This window comes from Spermophilus citellus (genome assembly GCF_964194105.1).
Source record: "Spermophilus citellus genome assembly, chromosome: 1".
Taxonomy (NCBI): domain Eukaryota; kingdom Metazoa; phylum Chordata; class Mammalia; order Rodentia; family Sciuridae; genus Spermophilus; species Spermophilus citellus.
This window is the reverse complement of record NC_138182.1, coordinates 211,549,842-211,572,097: the sequence shown is the minus strand read 5'-3', so window position 1 is coordinate 211,572,097 and position 22,256 is coordinate 211,549,842. Positions and strand designations below refer to the sequence as shown.

Sequence of the window (22,256 nt, the reverse complement as noted above, 5' to 3'; positions counted from 1 at the left end):
CAGCCCCATTTACTTTTGATGTTACTTAAATCTGCTCATCAGATTGAGTATATACAAACTAAATTAAACTGATCCTATGGAAATGAAAACTTTATACCATTGTATATTTTTGTCCATTTAATCTTTCATCCAATATTTATTTATTTGAGCCAGATACTTTAGATACTCAGATGAGTGAGAACTGTACATTAGTCTTAAGGATTCACCATATAGTAGTGAAAAGAGCAGTGGTAGGTACCCAAACATCAAATCTGGAGCCTGTGTTAGAACAACACCAAAACCTTCCCTTTGAATCCCTATTCAGATGTTGGCTCTCAGAGACAGATCTTCCTAATTTCTTTGGGGGATAAAGTTTCCCACAATTTCCTTTATATTTTTAAGGCCTCTGCCACTTTTCAATGTCTAGTTTATTAATTGTTACTACTAAATTAATCATTGTTTTAAGAGACATATTTTTTTTCAAAAAAATCCAGAGGGAAACTTTATTAACAGAGATATTTTTTCTTTAAAATGTTGCTAGGGTCTGGGGTAGTGGTTAAGTGGCAGAGTGAGCACTAGCATGCATGAGGCACTGGGTTCAAACCTCAGCACCACATAAAAATAAAAAATAAAGATATTGTGTCCACCTAAAACTAAAAGCATAAATATTTTTAAAAGTTGCTAGGATTTATTTCTTTTATTTTTTAAAATTATTATTTCAAGGAAAAGTTGTTATTACAATAAAGGTCATAATTAAAGTTAATTTAATACAATTTCATTTGACTGAGGTTTGTGTAATATCAGCTTAATTAGGAATTCTTTTTATTCTAAAATATAAAACATAATTATCCCAAATAAATCTATTCATCATGCTGAATAGGATACTGAACATAGTTTTCTACAGTGCTTACTTTAACTTAGATGGGACAATACAGGACTATGGATTGATAATAAAGAAGAAATGGAATTACTCCACAGGTTTCAATAATTTCAACTTCGGAAATAATAGGCAAAAAATAAAAGTTCATAATTCTTTTTTTGAATGAGTACATGGGAGCTGAATCAGGATTCAGGAAATATCTTGGACTCAATTTTAAGTGACTTTGGAATCCTTTGGCCCTGATTACTTCATCATAGAGTGAGACGTGTGGATACAATTCAATTTAACAAATTTGTTTGTACTTCCTATATCCTGGTGAAGAGAGGAACACAATGATTGAAAAGTATATTAGGAATGATTCTTGTCCTCCATCTAGTTTCATTTTAAAAGAACGGCCAAAATTTCTGTCTGTAACCATGAGGAAATAGACAGTATAAACCCTGATGAATACCATATGAATATTCTATGAATTCATTCACTCATTGATTCTCCAAATATATATGATTTTCTGTGTGACAGGCACCCCACTAAGTGCTGGAGTATAATGTCAAAATAATGTATGGTAAGTGGCAGACTAACTCAGAGGAGAGTAAATACCTCCAGCATGTAATGATCAGAGAAGTCAGCACAGTGTACACTGGCTGCACCTTGAAGCACCAGGAGGGAGCTGTTGTATAGAAATGAATTTGGAACTAAAACCAATGAGAGCAAGTTTGAGACTGAGGAAATAACACAGTGGAATGTTATAGAATTTGAACATAAACAAATAAAGGATCTGGATAAATCTATTTTCCTAAGTACTGGTATTAAATTTTGTGTATGTTTGAATAAAAGAAGTCTTAAAGAATGCTTGTTTTAAACAATACCTCAGATAGTAAATCAATGTGTAAAATTTTTCAATAAAATTATGCTATTAATTTTAAGGAAAAATGATTAACATCTGTCAAACATAATTAAATAGAAAAAATGGGTTTACTGAATTCAGTAATCTGAAATCTAGATTAGTTGTAATATATCACTCTTCATAGCTGAAATATTTCTTTTAAGTGCTTAACTTTTAAAGATATTAAAGGAATCAAAGTCTTCTACATTAAGACACTTATGTACCTTTTCTGATGCTCCCTACTCCATTCTGTAGATCCCGAAGCAGTCTGCATAAGGATTTTTATTATTTCTACAGTGCTGATCTTTTGTTTTATCTTCTAGTAGGAAACAAATGATTTCAATCTTTGAAACCTAACTACTGCTCACATTTCTTTTTCTAACCTCAACTATCATGTAATAAGCAATACAACCTATGATACAATGTTTACATCCTAAAGTTCTCAGGTTTTAGCACATCATTTTCCCTAGCAGATGTATAAATTTTTGTGACTCTATGATGTGAGAATATGCCAAGCCAATGCAATTGGAATTTAATTTCTCTTGGCTTATATATGCATGATTAGAACACTGATTTTTAAATTTTGAGGAAGTGAATATACATATATCTGAATTAAGAATGAAAGACAGAGGAAGAAAAAATTAAAGGAGAGAAAGGATTGTTGAAAAAGAAATAATAAATATTGACAAAAGTATTTTAAAGTTTCCAGAATACAAAATTTTCAATTTCAGAGAGCATGTTTAAAACTTCAAATACTTCCATATTGATAGCAAAGAAGACTTTATACAGAGCTCAAATTATATTTGCAATGAAATTAACTTGTTAAAAATGATCAGTATTTTTCTATTTAAATTTTTATTAAAGCTTTTTTCATAATTAAAATGTTGTAGGGGGACTACATAAAAGAAATTCAACTCAAACAAAAAACATTTGAAACCATTTGGTGCAGTGGAGAGACTGTGGAAATTAGCAATGGAAAATTAGTAGGAAAGAAAGGGAAAAGCCATAATTCTGGTCCAAGAAAACAACAAAAACAATGTTTGAATTTCATTCTCTAAAACAATGATCTCCCCAAAATGATTGTGAAAATGATAAACTGTTGAAGAGGAAAATATGAGTTTTAAAAAATGCAAAAATCATATAATAAACAAGTATAACTTAAATATAGTTTATGCATTTAGTAACTACACATATATAATTTACAGATATGGGTGTCCATTTGATAGCTTTTTTCCTAACCAGAATTTCATGTTTGAAGGTTCTGAAGATCATTGTACAAGCACAGGGGGATTGGTAATTGAAGCCTCTTGAGCAAAGGCATAACAGGATTGGGCAGTAATTTTAAACACCATTTAAGTATCTGTGTGTAAACTGTCCCAGATATCACTACCTCTAAGAATTACAAGACTCGGTATTTAGAAGTCTTCTCTGTTCTCACCACATCCAGACTGTCACATTCTCTTGCCTGTATTGCTGCTAAAGAATGATTTTGAGTTTGAGATCATTTAAAAGGATGAATAATTTGGATTTCATTTTCATGTGAATAAAATATCAAGAACAGACTTTTCACCCTTATGCAGTCATTGGGATTCAGGTTCTGACAACTGCAGATGATAACCAGGCATTAATTTGTGGATCACACCACCATCAAAATACATTGCACCTCTTTCTAGATAGCAAAAGGAGCTGGCAGTGTTCTTTAGCTTTGCAGGAATTTATTCAGTTTTTTGGGGAGGAACTTTCAGTCTGTTCCAGTTCACCATTAGGAATAAACTATTCTCAGTGTGTGTGTGGGTATATGAGTGTGTGTGTGTGTGTGTGTGTTTGTGTGTGTGTGTGTGAGAGAGAGAGAGAGAGAGCGAAGGAGAGAGAGAGAGAGAGAGAGAGAGAGAGAGAGAGAGAGAGAGAGGAGAGAATAAATTAAAGTTATTCTGGCAAAGAAAAGTGAGACATTAAGAGCCCAGTATTTAATCTTGACAGTTAGCAAGTTTGAGAAGCCTTTAAATATCAGGAAACAAGCATGATAAACATGAATAGTAATTGGCTTTTTTCATGCTGCTAAAAAGGGATGAACACAAATATAAAGATTATATGTCAAAGATTTATTTTATCTTTTAGGTGCTGACCCCAGTTAAGAACAATAATACTGTTAGAATTTTTCATGGAATTAAAAATCTAAAAATAAATACTTCACTACTTAAGTTTAAAAACATAACATTACTTGTAAAAATTTAGAAATTGTATTTTAAAAATAAGCTTAAAAGTGTTATATAAAACAAATGCGATAAAAAGAGATCTCATATATTTTGGAAATATGGTTCTAAATTTATGAATCTGTGCTGGCCAATACAGTAATCACTAGCCAGAGATAATTAATAAAATAATTAAATTTATATTTAAAATTAAGTAAAATTAAAAATGTAGTGATTCAGCAGCTCCAACTACATTTCCAGTGTGGCCAGGTGCCACTGTTTTAGACAGCTGCAGCATGTCACAGCACTGGTGCTAACCAACTTTCATATCTAAAATAAGTCTGAAAACGATTTGAAAAATTATGATAATAAAACACTTAAGATATTATTGTCTATATTTACATTTCTCTGCAGTTTATATAAACAATGATGACTATTTCAATATTCAAAATAGACTACTACAATTTCTTTTTAGTTTAAGGATGCTAGAAATAAAACCACTTTGTTAGGGATTTTACATATCAAAATGGAGCTGTAGATAGTAACAAGTTATTATCATCCATGTGATTAATTCACAATGCATACCACTTGCAATAATGGGATTGCTACAATGGTCTGTTATCATTCCTTCAATTAAACATGGAAATAATACATTTCACAAGTATCAAAATTAATATTCATTTGGCAATCTATCAAATTAGCTCATAATCATTGTGAATTTCTCAATTAGAACTGTAAACCCTTGCCTTATTTAGAATAAAATTAACAGAATTTTTCAAACAAAACTGTGGAGTGGATCTTTTAAAACACATCTGTTCTAAGTTTGATAAGTAATCATTATAATTAGTGCTTTTGGTGAAGATTTTATTAGAGGAGTTCAGTTTACTTCTTATTAAGAAATCTATATAAAGTAGGTATATGCATATTAAGCCAAGTTTAAACATATGAAATCTAAGATCAAAAGATAAGAGGATTTTACTAAGAAAGTACATATTCAATAGTTTAATCCCAGAGAACTTTAAGTATAGTTTAATCCAACTTTTATAGATGTGCATGTGTGAGTTAATTTTATAATTCAAAATAGAGCCCAATTTTTCAGAGTAGCATAACAAGAATGAAACCTCTTTTCTTTCTGCACCATTGTTGAAGATGCTGAAGAAAGGTGACTTTAGCTTAGCAAAGGAAGATGAAATCCAGTGCCTCGTCTTATCATTATCCATTCAAATATGGAACATGGTAACTTTCAAGGTTATACATAATTCATATCTGACATTCATAAGTATAGGAATAAATGTCCAGTAAAATGCACATAAATCATTATAAAATAACCCCTTTACACATTAACAATTAGCACGGTAGTCAAAATGAAAACGATAAATCCAAACTCTTGACTTAGCATAAAAGGCCTTGAACAATCTGGCTCCAACCTAAATTGTATTGCTTACATCAATGAACAAATCTTTGCTTTACTAAGTAAAGTTTCAATCTAACAAGCATTTATTGCAGTTGTCTATCATATATCTAGACATATTATAGACATTTAGGATGGCCCAAGAAAGAAAGCATGTTAGTATCTTCAAGGGATTGAATATAATATGGAGGAAAAAAGAATGTTTCTCACTTCCTGGAGCACATTAACTTTTAAAAGAGAAAATAAACAATTGAAAGATTTAACAGGGGCTGTCACTAACATCCTTACTATACTAAACATGAGACAAAGTTAGCCCAGGCATAAAAGAGAGCAGTACATTGTTTGAATTTTAAAAAACGAATAGGTGTTAACTGGGATTAGATTTCTGAGATGGGTGTTTCAGACAGGTCAGCTCAAGTCTCTCTGAGAATTTAGAGCCATTTAATTAATTGTCTCTTGCATATTTCTATGATGTTCCAGTTTTTTTTTTTTTTCAAACTTTAACTATAATTTACCAGGCAGCTATCTTTTTGAAACCTGCATCTTCCCCTATTACCTAAGCAAGTTAGCCATCTAGGCTTATCTTTTCCTCCTTTTCCCACACACAGTACTTCCCTTCAGCTACCAAATACTTCCAGTTCAACCTCCTAAGGAGCTTTGAAATCCTTTCTTTTATCCCCATCCTCACTTTCACTAATCACGCTTAGGCCCCTGTTATTATTCACTTGGGTGATTGCAACTACTTGTAATAGGTCTCTCTTACTTCAATGATCTCTCTTCTCCATCCACTTGAGAGAATGAAAATTTGAAAGATAGATATGAGCCTGTCATCCTCTTGCTTTGAAACCTTTTGCTAGCCCTTCATTGACCAGAACAACATGAACCCTGCTGATCTCTCTACCTCATCACAGGAGCCCCTACATTGTCTAAGGAAGCAACATCTTAAAGTTTCTCTGACTCATAAAGTTCTCTTTACCTCTGGATTTTCTACATTTGTTATTTGTTTGGCCTGAAATGCCATGATTACCTCTTTTTCTTTGATAAGAATTCCTGTTCAACGCTCCAGATTCAACTTAAATGCATCTGCACCAGTAAAAATCCCAAACTCTGAAAGCCTAGGGAAGATGGCCTTCTCCTGTGTTCCTTTAGTTTCTTGTACTTCCTTTTGGCACAGCACTGACTCCATGTTTTAAATTACTAAAAGCAATGAAGCAAGATATATGTTGTTCTCAGCTTTATTTTTAGTGCTTGCCACATGAAGGAAGCTTGATAACTATGAAACTGAAAGTTTGATTTCTGGGACACATAACTTTTGTAACATGAAGTGATCAGTATAATAGATTACATTTGAGAATTTTCTCAGTTTTAAATTTCTCCAGTTCTGTGATACATAATTGATAATTTAAATTCACAAAATCACATAGACAGAGCTATGATTTTATCATGCATTTTTTCTTTGATACTTTAGTCTATGACCCTCCTGAGGTCAGTGTCTCTTTCTTATTCCTCGCCTTATTTCCAGTTCCTGCCACCCAGAGATACTCATTCTTTATCAAATGGATAAATATTGAATGTATGAAGTTGGAGTATGGTATTTCCAAAAACCTATCATTTTAATTTTCTCAAAATTACAATTACTTTTAAAATAAAGCTACATTGCACTGTAAAATTCTAGGTTACAGTACATTTTATTTTTAGTAAGTTTTTAATAAATTATTTTGTGATATGGGACAAGTGAAATTCTCACCAACTTTTTCTTTCCCCAGACTTCTCAACTGCAGAACATCTCCATAACTAAGTAAACAAACTCTGTGTTTATCAAGCACATGTTTTACCTTTTCCTTTAAACAGAAAGAAAATTAGATAACTAGTTAACAAGTCATAGGTAAAATTCTGATGAGCCCTCACTTGCCTTCCAACTCAACTCCTTCTCATTAAATAGAATAAATAATCTCTTCAGCAAAACTCAGAAAGAGAAGAGATGCATTGGAATGATAAAGACCCATACCTCCACATATCCACAGTAACTTTTGTGCATGGGAGAAACAGAATCGCTTTGGAGAATATATGAAATGATCTCTTAATTGGGTGTTATCAGAGGTTAGGTCACTGAATGAAAGCTGGGGCTTGGTTAGATCAGGAGATAAAAAAAGAATTGAGGTGAAGACAAATATCAGTTGGATTGGAAGAGAGGAGGTAAGAATGTGAGAAAAAATTATTTTTTTTTGTACTGCTGATCATGTAACCCTCATGTGGAAGTTGCTAAGGTGCATAGATGTTTATTTACAAACATGATCAACCATATTTAGCTACAGGACACAACTTTTTTGAGTACTAAATAGTATTTGTATGGTTTTGGCTATACTAAGTACTTACGTTCTACTAAAAGAAAATATAAGTGATATAAGGCTTTAGATGAAAAGTATTCCAGAAACTAGAAATCATTTATCTTCCCAGACAATTAAAAACACCCTCACTGTATATCTAAAAGGAGTCCTAAATGCATCTGTTTTGGCTCTCCTACCAACTGGCAAAGGCACTAGAGAGAATCACATAACTTCCTTAGATCTCATATGTAAAATGAGGCACTTCATTATTTCACTTATAAAGTTCAATATGCATGCACCTAATAAATTTATCATGCCTATAGTACATGATGTGCTCATGATAGAGATGAGAAATCAACCTCATGCATCCTGACATGTTTATAGTATCAACATTTAAGTACTTGTATGTAGATTTATTTTTCTTGTAGCAACAGTACACATGCATTTAAAGTAAAGAGGTTTCTGTGTTTCCTAGTAAAGTCAGCTGGTTAAAGTGAAATTAATGAACTGGTAGTTGTATCTAGGGTAAAATTAATGTAAATACAAAAATGTAAGAGGTTGTTCACATCTCTCTCTCTTGGTGAAACATCAATTTTCAGACAGACCTATTGAGAAGTTTGAATCTTTTTTTCAGCTTACATAGTGTTTAGGACTATTGACTGACTGGCAAAATTATTCAATAGATTAATGAGGAAGATTAATTACTTATGCCCTGTAAAAACTTGTTTTAATTCTTTCCCTTTCAAATTCTCAAAACTGTATTTCAAAGGTGTAATATGTAAAAAGAAACTTTCAAGATTTTTATTGTTTTGCTTATAAATCAAATCCTATAATTACATCCAGTGACCCATTGACTCATAAAACTGTATTTACCTGTTATTGTCTCTTGTTGATCCTTGATAGCTTTCTGCATTAGGGATGGGTCCGTGCCCACTGTATTGATAAGAGTTTTTCTTGAGTGACTCAGTTATCATTTCTGTATTGGATTCTAAGATTCCAAATGGCTAAACATAATATGAATTCTTTAATGGTATTTTGGGAAAACAAAGGCATTACTTTATTACAGTAAGTATGCATGTTGATTCTAAGAAGCACCCAAATTTAAAATACACAGAAACATAGGAGAAATAACTGTGAATTGTATGTGTGTGTATATACCCTCAGTCTTACTCCTTGCAGATTTAGAAATTGATACTTAAAGTAACTGACCTGGGGAAGATAGCACAAGAGAATGGATTAAGAGAAAGAAAAACTTGGTTTCTAGATTTTTAATCCTAGCCACTTTTTCCTAAGCTATATAATTTTGGCAATTTAGCTAATTTAGTTTAGTAGTTTCCTCATTTCTAAATTGGGTATATTAATGATATTCCATGTAGGGTTGATATGAAATAACATATATGAAATACTAGAATAAAAGCATCTGATGTTACTGCATATGTAAGTATTTTAAATGGGACCTTCTCTCTTCCAGTTGCAGCTGAAGCCTTTGTGTCATTGCTCCAACCTTACAAAGAAAACATCTGGATCATTTGCTATGGAAGTGCTATAGTTCCTTGGTTGAGCTGACTCCTCAATTCCAAACTATGAAGAGGCAAAGAGCCCAATAATAAGCATTGGACATTATCAGGAGAGTTCTGTCAAGGAGCTGTCAATTTGAAATAACTCCCAACCTCAGAAGCTATAGCAGAGGTCAGATATCCTCCTCCTCACATTGGGACTTTCAATCCGTGGAGTCTATGGTGATCAGATCCTGGAGCTGATCTCATGCTTTAACATACATATATGTGAGAAGTGTGCATACTCATCTGTGGGAAGGAGTTTTTGGGGGATGCTGAGGGAAAACAAGTAGCTTCAGAAACTTTCTGCATTTCCATTTGAGATAAGGATAGGGACGCATGAGTGTTTTTCATAAACCAGAAGTGCAAAACTAGAGCAGAGTGGTCTGGGTGGCATTGAGAGAATGTGCCTGTTTCTCATGGGCCATAGTAAAGTAGGTGAGAGGCTCAGAACCAGTTCAAGTCCTCTACAAGAAGATTGCCTGGAGAAGCAAGGTGATGTCCCCAGCCCCACGAAGAGAGAAGGAACACAAGTGACAGGCTGAAACAAAGCACATTGTTTCAAAACTCATGAGAGCACTGGAGAAGCTTTCCAGCAGCAGTCCAAGAAAAGAAAGCAGCTCTAATCACCAAACTCAGAAGAATCTGCTAGAAACATTGGTCATTGACAGAGGCAACAGGAGCTCTATTGTTATCTCTCCTCTTTCATGAACTTCTCCCCCACCACCTCAGCCTAATGCCTCTCACCTCTGAAGGTGGGTCCCTTGATTGTGTGTGAAGGAGGATCAATCTGGCCACCTTACAGGGATAAAGGAAAGGCTAACCATACCCTCCATTCTTGCCTCAGACCTGCAAGTTCAAAGGGCCCAAAGGGGTGAGGGACACAGAATGTATTTTTTTTTTTAATTTAACTGACAAATAAATAGTGTATACATTCAAGGTGTACAACATGTTAACTCACTATGCATATACACTGTGTGCTGATTACAACAAGCAAATAATGAACACATCTCTCATGACTCACAGTTACCACTCTGTGGGTGTATACACTTAAAATCTGCTCTTATGAAACTGCATATAAACAGTACAGAATTATTAACCACAGCCACCATGTTGTATATTAGTCCTCACTTAGCTGCCATTTCATTTTACACAGTCTGTTACTCACCAGGTTCTGAAAGCAATATTTGTCTTTATTCTCTTATGGGTGGGATGAGGGACCAGATACTGGGGATTGAACTTGGGGGCACTCAACCGCTGAGCTACATCCCCAAATTATTTTGTATTCTATTTAGAGACAGAATCTCACTGAGTTGCTTAGTGCCTCACTGTTGCTGAGGCTGACTTTGAACTTGCAATCCTCCCTCCTCAACCTCCTGAGCTGCTGGGATTACAGGCACACACCACTATGCCTGGCTTTTCTTTATTCTTTTGAGAAAGAATTCATATAACTTATATTACAGTACATGATTATAATTGTTCTATTATTAGTTATTTTGTTAATCTCTTACTATGCCTAATTTTTGTTATAGATGTATATGTATAGGAATAAAACAAATTATGTATAGGTTTCAGGCAGCCTCAGGGGTCTTGGAATGTATTCCCTGTAGGAGGGGGTGGGGATTACTATACAATGAATTCCTATGAAAGTATGAAAGTTTATATCTTTTGAAAAAGCATTTTCCCATTTTCATCATTCTAGGAAAACTGGCCACCACTATTCCACTTAAAAATTTTGATAATCACCCTGGTATAAACCTATGTCAGTCAATATAATAGCTACCAGCCATACCAAATTATTTAAATTTAAATTCAAAATAACTAAAGTTGAATAAGATTAAAAATTCTAGTTCATCAGTCACACTAGCCAGATTTCAAGTGCCCCAAAACTTATTGAACAGTGATTTCAACAGCTACATTATTGAGCAGTGCAGATATAAAGACATTCTGATACACAGCACTGGTTCTCAATGTACTAATAACTGAACTGAGAATTTGTTTATTGATTATTAAAAGTGACCAAAGTATTTTTGCTATTACCTGAGCATGAATGGATAGATAGCATAATTTCATGGAATAGGATTAAATGGTCAGAAAAAAAGAATATTTGATTTTATTTCACTTAATTAGCTTATACCTCTTCAGTGTACTCACATCTATGACAAACTTAAAAGCATTGACCATTACTAGGAATAACAAAGACAAAGGTTACTGCCTATGCATCTATTCACCTCCATACCCATTTTTTTTTCTCTTTCAGAAAATTTCTGATATAGTAAGGGAAGAATACCAAAAAACTAATAAAGGCATTTAAAACAAATAATAATATTTGTGATACTTTAAATATTTGGTTTAGATTTTTAAAGTGAACTTAAAAATAAAATTGCTACTAAAGTGTTGTAAATATTGGAAAAACATATTTCCATAGGGCTGAAATTATTTACAAATCTACTTTTTCAAATTTTTGTGAATTTGATTTCAAGCTTAAGTGCTATAACAATCACTAACATGAATAATTTCAATTCTTAAAAAAATATTCTTAGACCCTTATGCATTGTCAAAATCAGTTTTCTTCTTAGGCATGTGCAAAAACTAGAACAGAAGGCAATTAGATTTAGTCCACTTACAAACCTATTTGTTCTCTTTTTATCCATGATTTTCCCAAGATTAATGTGACATATTAAAAACATAAAATTATATGAAATACTTCATCATAAACACCAACCTACAGAAAAGAAAGTTCTTAGCACATTACTCCACAGGGAAATAAGTGTAAGCTTTCTGCTGAAAACATATGGCAAGACTACAAATAGTGCTTTTGCAGGTGTTTTAAATGGGAATAATGTAGCTTGTAAATCTTCTGGAAACGATAGCATGGTTGTGTGAGAAATTCTAGAGCACTTAAGGTCCAACATCCCACCCCTCCACCTCGACAGATGTGAAAATTGAGGTCCATTGTCGCTTTCCTTGGGTGGCAGTGTAACACAGGAGTTAAGAATGTGGGATTAGAATCAGGGAAACTAAATCCATGCACAACCCTGGCGGGTATTTGCTGGGAAAAAAATAGGCTTATTGCCTAATATTTCTAAGGTTTCAAATTCTTCCCATGCTTACTTAGAATCATAATGTAATACGAACCTCAGAAATCTCTGATGAGAAAGACCTTACATATAACATAAAGTTCACCGTAGTAATTATTGTTCTTCTTCATTTGATGCTTTGAATTTCTGTATGACAGTGTGCTTAAGGTCATATGGCAAAGTGAATGAAGTCATGAGCTGTTCACCTTCTTCTGCGTGATCTTCACTCAGGGATGCCGTGTTGCCATATGTTGGCAGCCTGAGGTCAGCCTTGCTGGAGCTACTTTTCCCAGAGCAGATCTTTCATGCTAAGTAGGATTAAAGGAATGTCCATTTTTATCTACATATTTTCCCACACTCCTTTTTTCACTCTTCCACACTTTCCCCCAAACCAGAGGAAATTCCACTCTTTTTTTATTCCCAAGCCCTTCCCATTTAAATTCGAAATTTTTCATGGGAAAACTATTATCTTATGCAAAGGTTTTGCATGCAGGATGTTGTGCATAGAATTAGACTGAAAAAATCATGGGACAAACTAAATATCAAATCAATATGAGCAGAAGAGGAAGCTAGAAGAATCTGAGACTGAACCAAATATTGCTTGCTAGGGAATGTAGCCTGTGTTGAGGAAATGAGTGGCCATAGAAGAGCATTAGGGCTGCTCTAGATTTAGCCTAAAATCTATAGCAAGTCCAGGTATGCTTCAAATAACCATCAGGTAGTAGGGTAGAAAGAACAAATATGTGCAATATATGAGGGGATATGACCTGACCAACTGCATATAGCATAGAAACAGTGTTCATGGACAGGAAACTTGAGAGCCATACAGTAGTCAATATTAGAACCTTATCATCCATTGGATTGTAGGCAATTAAGGATATAGCTACAGTAAATATTAGACTCTAGGAAAAGGGCCCTTTTGCTGAGGCTGTAGAGTTAATGTGTTGCACTATAAGTGAAACATGGCGTCTATTTGTCCTGTGATCAGGATTGGGGCCCAAGTTCTATAGTTAGAGCTTGTGCCATGGAAGAATCTTGCCCTTGACCTCTCTTCTTGTATCTCAGCAATGAAGTCCCGCTGATTTTCATACCTTGTGGTTTTTAGTTCTAAAGTGGCTCTGCTCTTTAAAATCTAGTTAACACATCTCAAAACCTCAGGTCACAAATGTGAATAATGAAAGATTTGTATGGGTTTTTTTTGTTGTTGTTGTTCTAATTAGTTATATATGACAGTAAAATGCATTTTGACACATCATACATAAATGAAGTATAACTTCACATTCTTCTGGTTGTACATGATGTAGAATCACACTGGTTGTGCGATCATATATGTACATAAAGCAATAATGTCTGAATTGTTCTACTATCCTTCCTACCCTCGTATTTTTCCTTCACTCCCATCTGCCTAATACAAAGAACCTCTATTTAAGTATCAATTGTATCAAATTGCCATTCTTCTGGGGTCAGGGAATATATCAATCAAGTATAGCCTTTCCCCCATCCTAACTATTTTTGTATTCAGGGAACTCTGTAGTAGCATCACGTTACCAGAGGAGGTAAATGAATGATCCTGAAATATCACTGTCTACTTGGCCTCTCATATGATAAACATTCTTCTCTGTGTTCCTTGGTCTTTAGTCTACCCTCATACTGCAGGGTCTCTTGGACAATGTTTTGTACTCTAGCTTCATACTTTTGTACTCCAGCTGCCTTCCCAATGTCAGTGGTATAGTCATTTAGAGTCAAGAAAAGTGTGTAAGTTTGCTTGGATAATATCAGAATCAGTGGCTTAAAAGAACATTTTCTCACAATTCTGTAGGTTAGAGATCTGATATAAAAGTGTTTTCAGGGTGGGTTTCCTCTGAGTATTCTTAGCTTGGCTAGACATGGCTGTCTTCTCCCTATGCCTTCACATGGTCTTTTCTCTGTACATCGGTGTTCAAATTTTCTCTTTCTGTATACTCCAGTCAAATTGGAATGGGGAGCCCAACCTACTTACTTCATTTTAATGTAATTACCTCTTTAAAGACTCTATCCCTAAATATAGTTTTTTGGGGTTTAGGATATCAATATGTGAATTGGGAGGACACTATGGAGGACCTACAAGTATTGTGGGAATCAGAAGACACTGAACTTCTCTCTCATACATCACATGAATTAAACTCCAGAATGCTAGAGGTATGACCTCTTTGATTAGATGCTCTCTGCTGGCATTTATTCTTTTCTTGAAACCCTTAGCTATAGGCAAATCTGATATGTCCATATTTTACATAAAATTGTAGTTTTGTGTAAGGTTTTTGAGTTCTCTAGATCCTAATTACAGGATTTTTTTTCTTGAAACTAAAAAACCAAAACTTAATCTCATTTTTCCTCCCTATAGGAGACATTGTCCATGTCTGGAGACATTTTTGTCCTGTGATATTTTACCTATAATAAGTTGTCCCAGAAAGCCTCATACAAATCCAGGAAGGAAGAAAGAATATAATTTCCATTCTCATAGTTTATGCCCAGTTTGCTGTTACTTTTGATAAATACACACACACACACACACACACACACATTCATTCTATGTCTGACCAATAAGAAAGGTACTATTTGCAACTAGTTAGAAAAGACCAGGGATGCCACAAACATTCCTGCAATGCCCAGGACAACTCCCACACAAAATCATATCCAGCCCCAAATATCAGTAGTGTCCCTCGTGGACACCTTAAGATGTGTCTTGACAAGGATATCCTACCCCTTGAGATGACTTTTGTCATCTCAAGGGGTAGGATATCCTAGACATGGCATGATATCATTCATCTGATATATTATTCATGAGGTACTAGATGCCATAAAGATTAATGATCAAATAATTAATGCCCTAAAGATTAATGGAAAAGCAGCAAGTTTATAGGAAATGTTAGGGAAAATATAATTGTGTGTTTTATATGCGAAAATATATCTCACTATGAGGAGCTACAAAGAAGCAAGTAGGGCACATCATCAGAAAACTTATGAAGGTATACAGATGAGGAATTAAATAGAGAATATTTATTCTGTAAATTTAGGCTTTCTAATGGACTTTATTGCACTCATATTTGTCAAGAATAAAGGAGAGTAGAGCTTATAAAACAAGATGGGAACCTTAGAAAATATTACAGTGGGGATGAGTGCATCTCCATTCCATATTTATCAGTTTAACAATGCTTATTTGAAAAGGCACCCAAACAACTGGGCTTCAGGGTAAGGCTTTATTATCAACCCTTAAAAGCTCAGCAACACAAAATCTTTTAAGATGCCTATTTTACATGGTTGTGTTATATTCCTTGGTGCTAATTTTATTTATAGATAACTGACATAAAAAGTCTTATGTTTTGGCTTCTTGATATTTTACCTACAGTAACCTTTTCCTATATTCATGTCTCAGATATTCTCTAGGAGACAGATTCACTGTGCACACATCTGAGTCCAGTGACAGAATTCATTCACATACAATATGCTACATGAAGCTGATTCATTACTAACAAAAGTGGAGAACAGCAACAAGCCTAAGATGCATTGTGAGTCAGCCCCCAAGAAAGCTGCTAGGATCAGATCCATCTCCATTGTGTATACCCATTTGTACAGCATATGAGGGACTCTGACAGGCAGCCCATCCTGGGACATCGGGGTCACAAGACACACTGGGTTAAAGTGTTGAAGGATTTCCTTTTGGGGGAAGGGTAAAGGTCTAGAATATAATAACCTATGCCAACCATCTCCCTCTTCTCTTAGGATGATGCATTCCCTGCCCATAATATATTTATTCTGGAAAACTTCAATCAAGAAAGTGGGGAGGCTGGTAGCATGTTGCACTCCGGTAATCCCAGCAGCTCAGGAGGCTGAGGCAGAAGGATCAGATCATGAGTTCAAAGCCAGCCTCAGAAAAATTGAGGCACTCAGCAACTCAATGAGACCCTGTCTCTAAATAAAATACAAAATACAGCTGGTGATGTGGCTTCATGTTTGGGTGCCCCAGAGTTCAATCCTGGGTACCCACTGTATTAAAAAAAAAAGGAGAAAACTGAAAACTTGATGGGTCTAAAGACATTCAAAGAACTGTCTTGAACTCTCTCCCTAGATGACTTAGATTTGTCAGCAACAGCAATTTGCCACACTTGAAAATTCTTCATTTCTGTTTTGTGATCACTTTTACCTTTTCATATTACATTACCTCACTGCAACACATTAAGCTTTCTAAATCATTAACCTTACAATGTTGTCTTTCTCTACTAGTTCCTTTCTATCCTCATCTTACAAAGTTTTATTTATTAGTATTATAGTTACTTGATGTAAATATTTTCACCTCCTTTGCTTTTTTCTCCCTTTAATATCTAATTATCTAACAGTGTATATCTTCCCACTGACCATAATTGAAAGAAAACCACCCCAAATTGACTGATCATATTCATGACCTTAATACTGAAATGAACATGAAGAACAGACCACAAACAAACCCTGCTAATTCTAACTGCATACATAACAAGAGGTTTCCATTTCTCTCTACCATCATTGTTACTGTCTAATCTAAAATGTCTTCTTCTTTCATATGGATACTGTTTTAGATTTTGAAATTTCTATTCTCCTTCTTTCACCTTCCATTTTGATCCCATTATGAAAGCCAGGGCAATTTTTTATTAGTTCAGAGCAATTTTTAATAATAGAGAATATTACATAATTTACTTATTTTCTTCTCTTTACTAACTTCGCTATCCCACTCACTGTGGTATTTCATATTTTCTTCTATATTTCAACTCTTGGTGATCCCATCTCTTACTTTCTGGCTGATAAGTTTGATACAAGATTCATCAAAAATATAAAAGACCTGTCTTGCTATAAATGTTATATCCATTTCTAATACAATGAAGGAAATCATCCTTTTTTCCCACTTATGCATTGAGTCCCATCTTCTGTTTCCTATATTGTTTATCTCTTCTCTTCTGACATCATTATATCTTGCCCCTTATTTAAAAATTATATTAGAAGCCCTATGTGTTACCTAAATTGTCTCATTTTTTTGTTCCCCTTTGAAGTAAATATTCCATTTATTCATCTCCTATTGATTATTCAGTTCTCAGAATCTTTCTGTTTTTTTTTCTATCATTTTGAAATTACATTGTCAAAATAAAAAGTGGCTTCCATTTTATAAAAAATATCAACACTTCTGCATCCCTATTTTTCTTGATATTTCACAACTGTTAGTCATGTTCTCCTTGGCTTCTCTTTCCTCTCTTGGTTTCTCTGACATCTTACTATCTTGATTTTCCATGTAGTATTCTGCCTTCTTTGTTTTCTTTCATATTTCTTTTCTAATCAGCCTCTACCTAGGAATGCTTTTGTTCTTTTTTTTTTCACACTCTTCTTATACCCTCAGGACCATTTAAGTGTCATTACTATGCTAAGGACTGTGAAACTCCACTCCCAATCTCTCTTGACTTCTAATGTATCCAGTTGTCTACTTAACTTGAATGTCTGGATATCCAATATTAAACTATTCCAAGCAGGCTCCTCATCCGTCCTCCCCTATATTATAAAAACAAAATGAACTCTCCTCTTGTTACTTTATCCCAAAATCCTGAGGCTATGTTTGATTCCTCACTTCCTTTGTTATTCATTCCAAGTCCACAGGCCACCAGCAAACTCTGTTAATTCTTTTTTTTTTTTAAATTGGTTGTTCACAACATTACAAAGCTCTTGACATATCATATTTCAAACATTAGAATCAAGTGGGTTATGAACTCCCATTTTTACCCCAAATACAGATTGCAGAATCACATCAGTTACACATCCACATTTTTACATACTGCCATATTAGTGACTGTTGTATTCTGCTACCTTTCCTATCCTCTACTATCCATTCTAATTCCAAATATATCTAGAGGTTTCCATTTCTCTCTACTATCCTTGTCACTACCTAATCTAAATTATCTTTTTTCTCTCATCTTGGTAGTGTTGTACTCAATGAAATTTCTATTTTCCTTTTTGCCCCCTCTATTTTGATTCCATAATTAAGGCCAGAGCAACTTTTTTCTGGTTCAAAACAATTTTTAACAACAGAAAATATTACATAATTTACCTATAAGTTATTTCTCCTCACTTACATTAAAAAAAAATCAAACTCTTACCAGGATAGAAAATACTTGGCCAAATTTGTCCCTTCTTTCCCCTCTTTAATTTTATCTTGTTTCACTCTCCCACTTCCTCACTATGATGGAAAGAAGCCTGTTTTCTGTTCTAATCTGCCAAGAGGTTTTCTACTTTAGGCTTGACATTTGCTTTAATTCTGGCTAGAGTGTCTTCCTATTCCATTTCCAATGGCTGACTACATTGTTTTTCCCCAATTTTCGTTAAGCTAGTTTGTTCTGAGAGGCTTCATCTCATTATTCTAGTGCTTTATTGAGCTCTACCATCAATTACTCTAGCACATAATCAAGTTTAGTTTTCTTTGCAAACACTAACACATTCAGCAATTGTACAATTTATCTGCATGCTCTTTGCATCTTTATCTGTCTGCTAGAAAATAAATTTATGCAACAGGTATGTACTCACTGCTTAACACTTAAAACAGAATTTAGTTCAGTTCCAGAAGCATAAACTTCTGAAATTTATCAAACCCAGCGGATCACACATGCTAACCAAGCACTTTATCACTAAACTCCATTCTCAGTCCCCAACTTTAATGTTTTTTCCATATACCATTTAATTTATCAAAATTAGATTTATCACTTCTGCTCTCTTGAAATTTTATTATGTAACTTATTGAAGTTCTCTCAAATTATACCTTTCTGGATTATTATCCATGATAGTGATATTTTGACATATATCTCTACAATAATAAGAATAGAAAGATACATGTTCCATGAATATGTACCATAGATATTTGAAATTTCCATTACTGTATGTTTTTGTTTACTTTTTATTCCCAAATTCCTATAAAAGTGCTTGATATGTAGCAATTCTTAGTGAATATTCATTAAAATGATGGGTAGACTATTCTGATGCAATGCTTCAGCTTATTCTCTTCTCTCCACCTGGAATATCTTCATCTATAAAGATCACGAATAAAGATTATATTCAACTTTTGTGACTAACTCAAATACTACATCCTATGTTACTCTTACCCAGTCTCTCAGCTAGAACTGATCTCTTTATCCCTTGAAAATAAATAATATCTTTGTCTATTTTTTCAGAGAAGTTAAAATTTATATACATTTGTAAGAAATATTGCAGGAAAAATCCTATACACCATTCTGTGGTAATATTTTTAATAATAATAGCATAATACCACAACTAGAAAATTGGTATCAATGAAATCCATTAACCTTATTCAGATCTCACCAAATTTTTGTGGATTTGATTCTTTGAAATTATACCCATTTGTAGATTTCCACAATCATCACCATAGTAAAGATACAGAACAGTTCTATCATAAATATTATTCCTTGTGCTGCTTTTTCATGGCCATGGCCATATCTTTCTCTGTACACTTCCTCAATCCTTGGCAAGCACGATCCTGTTCATTTATATATTTTTTTTATTTCAATAATGTAATACAAATGGAATCATATGATAGTTAACCATTTGCAACTGGAATTCTCTTTAGATGCATCAAAGTTTGTATAGTATATCAAGAATAGATCCTTTTTATTTTTAAAATTGTTTTTGGTATTTATCAATATTTATTTTTATTTTTAATTTTTGTTATTTTTTATTTGTTTTAATTAGTTACACATGACAGTACAATGACCTTGACATATCATACATTTGTATCAGATGGGATATAATATCTCATTTTTCTGAGTGTACAGGTTGCAGAATCACATTGGTCATGCATTCACATATACACACACAGTAATAATAATGTCTGTTTCATTCTACTATCCACGAGAAGGGAGGGGGGGTTGAGGAGATCAGAAGAATAGCTTCTTTTTAGGCGGGTCTTTGATACACAAAATTGAGACCCTGGAAACTGCATCCAGCAGCTCTGTGGCTATCACCTTGCCTCAAAATGAATATATGGAATTACACCAAAAATACTATGGATAGCATTTGATTACCATGAGAAAAATGGAAAGAAGGAAACTTGGGAGACTCAGGAACATTCAAAGAAGGCAAAAAAAAAAAAAAAAAAAGAATATTGGCCTGAAAACTAAGCTCTATCATGATTAGCACCATGCTGAGAAAATACAAATGAAAAAGACTAGCAAGATGCATGAAAAGAGAAACACCAAACAACAGAATGATGAAAAAACTCCACAAGGAGCAGTACCTGCCTATCTTCCGGACAGAGGGGGACACACCCAAACAAAAGTTACTTTAAGCCAAAACAAAAAGAGAAGGTGGGAAAATGGGAAGTTGCCCTTCCCGAGGTTCCTGCCCAGAAAGAAACAGAAGTATTAAAAGTGATTCAATCAGAAAAGAAAGAAAAGATATGGAATCAGATGGTTATCAAAGTCTGTTTTGTTGGGGATGGCTTTACAAGAAAACCTTCCAAGTATAAAGCAGTCATATGCCAATGGGCCTACATTTCAAGAAGGCCCATGTAACACATCCTGAATCAAAGCCACCTTTTGCTTACCAATATTTGACTGTGAAAAAGAATTCCTTATCCCCACTGTATATAACTTCAGGAGTTATTTCCAAAGGTACAATCATTGAGGTGAATGTGAGTGAGTTGGACCTTGTAAAACAAAGAGGCAAAGTTATTTGGGAAAAATATGTACAGGTTACCAACAGTCCTAAAGAGGTTGAATGTATAAATGCAATCTTGGTTTGACAGCAATTTTACACTTCTTATGAAGACTACAAATCAATGAAGAAAACCACAATTTCTGCGATATTTCCGAATATTACCAAACAGCCTTACATATCTGCAGTCATTAAGAGAACTATTTATTAAATTGTAAAAAATTAAAATAAAAAATTAAAAAATAGATATTTTATGTACTATCCCATTATATGGATGTACTGTGGTTTGTTTAATCATCAGTACATTGAAGGATGTCTGAGTCATTTTCCTTTTTGAGTTACTATAATTAAAGCTACTATGAATATTTATTGTACAAGTCTTTTTGTGAATATAAGTTGGTATTTCTTTGATAGGTATTGTACTTTCTAATAAAAAAATGTGTTCCTTTTTTATTCTGAAATTTTCTACTTTTTATTTTGCTAAACATGCACCCAAATTTAATCTTGTATATTCACCAAAAGCTATCTTCATCAATGATTATTAGTCCTGAATTTTTATAATAAAATATGTTCAACTTTGTAATATCAAGTGTCTTGACACTTGGCCAAGACACCAAAAACTTGTTATTATTTATAAAACCAATCCTGTGGTTCTTCTGGTGGAAATTTGTATTTTTCTTCTGGTATTTATTATTAACATTTCATATGAATAAAATATGTAACTTGTTTATTAATGCCTTCATAATGAACTATTGAGCCAATCAACTTTGGTTCTATTTAAAGAGACAATATTGTGATCATGGGCCTTTGATTTTTTCAGACACAAATTAAAATATAAAAACTGCAGTCAATCTAATAATTATTTGCTATACATTATAAAGAACATATTGTTTGCTTTGGCATTTTTATTGAACAACTGAATTGTCAATTATTTCCAGACAACAGGAGAGTTACTATTGATTTTGGTAATTTTAAGTTGCTTGTCAGTCAAGACTAGATCCTTTATACTACTTTTTCTTTTTTTTTTTAAGAATGTCTGCTGCAATTTTCTAAATAAGACATAATCTTTAATTCTAATTAACTGAGAGAATGCATTCATTCCATGTATATCCCCTTACCTCAATATACTTCTATTTTTTTTATTTATTCTACTTACTTATACATGAAAGCAGAATGAATTTATTCTCACTTTTATTACTTCTTAACCAATCTTTCCATATAACCTTTATTTAACTT

The 22,256-nt window shown here is 33.6% G+C and overlaps 1 pseudogene across 1 annotated transcript in view; it reads left to right on the top strand.

The window, feature by feature from the left end:
* Window positions 1-21,108, top strand: part of LOC308655943 (ribosome biogenesis protein NSA2 homolog) — a 179,327-nt pseudogene extending 158,219 nt beyond the window's left edge. The window contains exon 2 of the transcript in view: window positions 20,292-21,108. The product of the transcript in view is annotated as a ribosome biogenesis protein NSA2 homolog (transcript). The remainder of the gene's footprint in view (window positions 1-20,291) is intronic.
* Window positions 21,109-22,256: the final 1,148 nt, after the last annotated feature.